Consider the following 7,284-nt stretch of genomic DNA (forward strand, 5'->3'; position numbering starts at 1 on the left):
TTTTGATGGATGATTTATAATATTTATCAAATAAGATCGCATGATAACCGCGTACCATTGTATTTTTATACCAAATTGATGGCAAAAGTCTTCTTTATATTATTATCAAAGTGATGACTATTATAAATTTATTCCTCCATGTCCACATACATTTTTAGCCACTTGTATTTTTCAGACTTAAATGCACTGCTACCACGTTTACATCAAGAAATGGAGCAAATCAATGTGGCGGATTTCATGAATTTTCCTTAAAAACACATCATTTTGCTTTAGTTATTAATGTATCATGTTGGTACTTGAACCCAACTTCTTACCCATATGAAGTCGTATTCGTATCGGCCACAAATCATAGAAACTTGAACTCAATGTCTTATCATCATGATGCACCGGAGTTCAAACTGATGTCTTACCCTCAACCAATGTCAAAATAGATCAAAGTATAATAGGATCTTTGAGCATTTAAAATTTAGTAGCAACAAGAAAAACAAATCACAAATTAAATTGGGTGAGAACATAATGTTTCTTTCAAATAGAGTAGCTAAATGTGCATATTGATTATAATTAACATTTTGATCATGCTAAGTTAATATTTTGTTAAAGCTAAAAAGTAATTACATTTCAATAAATAATATGAAAAAAATATCAAAACAACCCAAAATAGTCATGCAACACAATTACAATTACTCGGTAACATCTCAAAACTATTTAATTATAATATATTTTGTCATGCCAATATCATGAAAATACAAGGAAAGAGTAATTATGATTTTTACAATCTACATGTGTCCATGTCTGAAAAATAAAATTATTTTACCTTTCAAAAAATGAGATAAAATAAATAAATATAGGAATCGGATATCCAACACCAACTGATATAGGATTAAAGTATAATTTGTAGAGATGTAAATCAAATTTTGTCCAAACTTATTGCAGTAGAAACAATATTAACAATAATATAATACTATGAGAATTAGTACTAATAATGCAACTTCTTAATTTACCTAACATAGTTTACCTTTAATAGTTGAGCTTGGTACTGATAATGTATTAAATTTAATCTACAAGAGCAGCAACATGACAGAAAAAGTAGACAATAAAAAGAAGACAAGACAAGATATGAGAGGTTTTCATTCTTTCAAATATAAGTGTACAAGTCTTTCAAATCTATACAAGATGAACCTTATGCGTCTATTTATAGTGTTACATAGAGGCATATAAATGGTTGTTATAAACATGACATTAAAGATTAAGATCATGGAGAAGGTGGAAGACATAACATTTAGGATTTGAGATTATGGAGGAGGTGGAACATAATGGTGAATAGTGATGGGGATATGAAGGGATTACATTAAGTGGACATCCACAAATAATATATTTTATAACAATTGCTTATTTATGGAAAACCCATTATTCCATTCCAATATTCAAGTTTGGACAGATTCTCACTTGGTTAATTATGGTATCACTTAACTGATTCAGTTTATAGGTTTAAGGAAAATATTTTCTTAGATTGATTTTTCTAAATATTCTCCTTTCCTTTAAAATAATTGGCATAACTTCTACCTTCTACTATATAATCAACATTCTTTCATTCACTAGGACAAGCTTGAAGCATCTATTCTCTCAAAAAAAATTACTTTACAAGTCATATTTTGCTCTGGATTTGAAAGGGTCGACTTTGGTTTTCTTTGTTTATTTCATTCCCCTAATATGTGGTGCTTAAAGTTCTTTTATTATTATCTATTACTGTCAACTGGTATGTTTTATTAACGCCTCAAGTGTTGAGTGCTATCAATCTGAATTATGTTACTTCTCTGTTTGCTTTTAAATGTCATGATTTCCTCTTTGATGCTTATAAGTAAAAGTTTTAGAACTTGAGAGTACATTTGGATTGTGGTATGTTTTTGTACATGTGTTTGCATCTGACATGTTCTGCTTAAAGTTCTCATATCCGGATATGATGAAGAGTTTTCAAGGATTTAGGGAATGGTTAAGAGTTGTCCAAAGCTAGTTCTTCTCATCTTCTTTTATTATTTTTATTTCATTCATTTTGATCTGTATTAATATTATGTATCAACTTTTGCTATGTAATGAAATTACGGAAATTGCTTATTGTTGAGAGGATCTATGACTTGAATCTCTTATCACTTAGATATCATGCCAATAGGATAATTTAACGAATTTTACTTGGTAATTCAATTCTTTATTACTATAGGCAATATATTTTAGGAGTATTAATTAATTCTATCATCTAGAAACCATATTTTAGGATTTTTAATTAACTTTTGACATATTAAACTACTTTTGAACATGTTGATTTAATTTATATTGTGTTTAATCATTTTTTAGCATATTTAACAAATTTGTCGACATGTTATCACTAATTTTCAGCGTCTATTTTTATTTTTCAACATGTTTATTTAATTTATCGCATGCTTTATTATCTTTTTCACGTATTAACTTAGTTTCTAGCATATCTAAATTAATTTTCAGCATTTAAATGTATGTTTAACCATTTCTAAATCAATTTCCAGCATTTAAATAATTTTCTGCACGCTTTTAATCATTTTTATGAACCTTTAATTAATTTTCTGCATTTTAATTAGTTTCCTGTATTTTTAATAATGTTTAGCAAACTTTCAACGCTTTTAAAAACAATTTTCTGCACTTCTTAATATAATTATCTGCATTTTTAATAATTTCTGTAGACAATGTTTTAATAATTTCCTACACTTTTAATTTCTGCACACTTTTTTTAAAATTTTCTGCACTTTTTTATATAGTTTTCTTTACTTTTAATAATCTTCTTCAGTTTTAAAACGATTTTCTGCATATTTCGATAAGTTTTCTACACTTAAATTTTCTGCACTTTTAATAATTTCTGCTCTTTTAATAATTTCTGCACTTGAAACAATTTTTTGCATATTTTGATAAAAAATTTTAACTTTTAAATAATCTTCTACACTTTAATCAATTTCATGCACACGTTAATCATTTCTCTTCAGCGTCTCTGAAATAAACTGTCAGTCAATTTAATTATTTTTAGCAATAATCAATTATTTGTCATCTAGATATGATGCATATAGGTTTAAGTTATACAAAAATAAATAATTGCCTTTTAAGCGTGCTAATCACTTAATCAACTCTTAATTAATCAAGGGGTTTGTATGAGACCATTACATGCTAATTGCTTAGTCTTTTTTTAATTTTTGTTGACGCTAATCTAGAGTCTAATCAGATAACCTAAGTTTTCTTTACGTCTAGATCCTTATTTGAAATAGATCGTCCAATGCCTCTTGGACATTAAGTTGGGACGGGAAGGCATTTTAGGGAACAATAGTTTTATCATTTCTTTAGAACACCTTTAAGCTTAATAACCAAATTAGGTGGGTAGATAGTCGAAAATGATGGAAGTTGGTCCGAGCAGAATCTGACAATGCGACATACGACATTGTTATCCATTAATAATTCAGGCGCTGATCCGAATAGAATTAAATCGATCATTTGTCCAAGTCTTCTACATCGGCTTTTCTGTTCTTTATTTTGCATGTTTTAATTATTTAGGGTAGTTTAGATTTATTATTAAGTAAATCTTTTTGCTATATAAATTTTGTCCCTTCTATCTTCTCGCTTATTTGATTCACATATTACTTTCTTATTTATGTATCTTATCATCACTTCAATAATTACTAATTAGATAATAATTGAATTGCTTGTCTAGTTTATTTATTATATTTTATGTTTAATCATTTAGTTATTATTAATTAGTTGAAAAATCAATTGACTTTTATTTATCGAGTAGAATCCCCCACATAACGTATGAATTCAGTTGTGACCCATATTTGTGAACCTCAAAAGGTGCCTAACGCCTTTCTTTCGAGGTAACTTAAACCCTTATCCAAATTTCTAGTGACGTAAATTAATAATTAAATATTTATAATTAACTTAGAATGATTTTCTAACACACCTTAACTCGTTAGGTGGCGACTCTTCTCTTTTAAACTATCCTAAAAAGAGTTGTCACATCGAATCCTGTATTTCACAAGAAAAAAGGGGCACAACATTGGTATTCTCTGAATTTCAGGATGTGTTTTCTTCAAACTTACTGGGTATGCCTCAAGATAGGGATATTGACTTTTGCATTGATTTAGAGTCAGACACCCACCCTATTTCTATTCCAACTTATCGAATGGCTCCGACAGAGTTGAGGGAGATTAAACTCAACTGGAGGAGCTACTTGAAAAAGGTTTTATTCGTCCAAGTGCTTCACGTTGGAGTGCTCCGGTCTTATTTTTCAAGAAGAAGGATGGTAAAGTTGTATATTAATCACAAGTAGTTGAATAAGGCTGCCACCAAAACAAATATCCATTGCCTCACATAGATAATTTGTTTGATCAGTAGCAAGGTGCATCGGTGTTTTCAAAAATTGATTTGAGGTCGGGTTATCATCAATTAAAAATTAGATCGAAGAACATCCCGAAGACAACTTTTAGAACTCGATATGACCATTATGAGTTTCTGGTGATGTCTTTTGGATTGACTAATGCACCGACAACCTTTATGAGTTTAATGAATGGAATCTTTAAGTCATTCTTAGATTTCTTTGTTATTGTATTTATTAATGATATTTTTGTGTACTTTAAGAGTAAGAAAAAGCATGCAGGCCATCTTCACATAGTTTCATAGATTCTAAAAGAGAAGCGATCATTTTCTAAGTTTTCAAAGTGTAAATTTTGGTTTTTCTAATTTGTTAACTATTACTTAAAAAATCTTGCTTGTTTCCTTCTTGTGTTTGTAGTTTATCAAAATGGGGTGATGGTGGATCACCAAAGACTAAGGCAGTAAAGAATTGGAATCAGCGTAGTTCAGTAACTAAGGTAAGAAATCTTGTGGATTTTGCTAGTTATTACAAAAAAAAATTCAAGAACTATGCCTCCATTGCAATGCACTTGAAAATGCTAACTCAGAAGGAAATGTCATTTGTTTGGTTAGACCAATGTAAAGAAAGCTTCCAAAACCTCAAGACACTCTTGACTATAAAATATATTCTTTTATTGTCACTTGAAGGTAAGGACTTTATAGTGTTTTGTGATGCCTCACTTCTAGGTTTGGGTGTTGTGTTGATGTAAGATAGGAATGTCATTGCTTATGCTTTAAGGTAATTGAACCCTCATCAAAGGAACTACCCAACGTATTACTTAGACTTGGCAGTAGTGGTGTTTGTATTAAAGATTTGGAGATGCTATCTTTATGGTGTCAAGTGAGAGGTCTTCACAGACCATCATAGGTTGCGGCATATGTTTAGTCAAAGGGATTTGAACCTAAGGCAGCGAAGGTGGATGGAATTATTGAAGGATTATGATGTGGGTATTCAGTATCACCCAAATAAGTCCATTGTGGTGGCAGACGCATTGAGCTGAACAGCTGTAAGCATGAGTAATTTATTATTTGTTAGGATATTCGGCCAACCATTAGCTAAAGAGTTTCAAACTCTAGCATCTCTGGACATGTAGTTTGAGGTCTCGTATATAGGTGGTGTGTTTCCTAGTGTAGAGGTAAATTCAACATTCCTAAAGCAGATTAAGGCCAAGCAACTAAAGGATAAGAAATTGAATGCACTCTAGAATAAAGTGGTGTGAAGAGAGGTGTCGAACGCCACTCTTGACGTGGGAGGGGTGTTGTGGTTTAATGGGACGATTATGTGTTTCTCGGATTGGTGATTCCATTTTTAATGTATTTTCAAAGGCCCATAGCTCGTGTTATTCTATTCATCTAGGTATAACCAAGATGTATCGTGACTTGAGGCAGCTTTATTGGTGGCCTGAGATAAAGAGGGACTTAGTGGATTATCTGTCCGAGTGTCAAAATTGTCAGCAGGTAAAGTATGCACACCAAAGGCCTGTAGGGTTACTTCAGAGGATGCCTATACCTATGTGAAAGTGGGTGCATATTGCTATGGATTTTATGGTGGGTCTTCCTAAGACTTTAGGAAAGTATGACTCTATTTGGGTGATAGTAGATCAGTTGATGAAATCATATCACTTTTTGTCGGTTTGGGTAGACTACAACTCTCAACAGTTAGCTAAAATTTATGCCAAGGAGACTGTAAGACTTCATGGAGTGCCACTTACTATCATTTCTGACAGAGATGCAAAGTTCACTTACAAGTTTTGGGATAGGTCACTTGAGGAGTTGGGCATCAAACTAATGTTTAACACAACTTTAACCCTCAAACTGATGGGCAATCCGAGAGGATAATTCAGGTGCTAAAGGACATATTGAGGGCCTGTGTGATTGATTTTAATGGTCATTAAGACCAGTTCCTTTCGTTGTATGAGTTTTCATACAACAATAGTTACTTCTCCATTATTGATATGGCACCAATCAAGGCACTTTATGAAAAAGTGTAGGTAACCCAATGTCGGGAGATGCTAAGCCTTTGGGAATGCACTTAGTGAAGGAGGCTCACGAAAAAGTAAGATTCATTCAAGCCAAGTTGTTAGCTGCTCAACGTAGGCAAAGGAAGTACGCGGATCGTAAGGTGAGGAACATGTACTTCAAGTTTGGTGAGCAAGTATTGCTCAAGGTGTCTCTCATGAAGTTAGTCATGATATTCGATAAGAGGAGAAAGGTCATTCATCGATATATAAGTCCTTGAAAAAGTAGTTCCAGTTGCATATCGGTAGCTCTATCATCGGGGTTGTCAAGAGTCCATCCAGTTTTTCATAATTTAATGATGAAAAGGTACCATGAGGATGGAAAATACATCATTAAGTGGGATTCGGTGCTTCTAGATTAGGATTTGGCTTACAATGTGAAACTAATAGTAATTTTAGATTAGGACATTTGTAAATTGAGGATGAAAGAAATTAGTTCGATGAAGGTACAATGGAAGCATCGTCTGGTTGATGAAGCCACTTGGGATATTGAGAAGTACATGCGAGAGAAATACCCTTAATTGTTTTTGGATAAATATACTCTTCTTTTTCCTTATTTAGCTTATATTCTCGTATGATCATTCGGGGACAAATGATGGGTAAATTGGTATATATTTGTGAAACTCCAAAAATTCAAGAAAATATTAGAACCATGCTTTAAGTTTGTGAAAAATAAAAAAATCATGTTTTGGTAGTTTTATTAGTGATTTATATACATATTAAGGTTACAAATAGCTTCTAGCCTAAAGACAAGTCAAAACATCCCTTAGCGATTAAATATTTGTGAAGAATATAACTATAATCAGCTTCAAATGAGCATAACTTTTGTATTACTAAGCACTTTTTA

The sequence above is a fragment of the Capsicum annuum genome, chromosome 5 (genome assembly GCF_002878395.1).
Source record: "Capsicum annuum cultivar UCD-10X-F1 chromosome 5, UCD10Xv1.1, whole genome shotgun sequence".
NCBI lineage: Eukaryota > Viridiplantae > Streptophyta > Magnoliopsida > Solanales > Solanaceae > Capsicum > Capsicum annuum.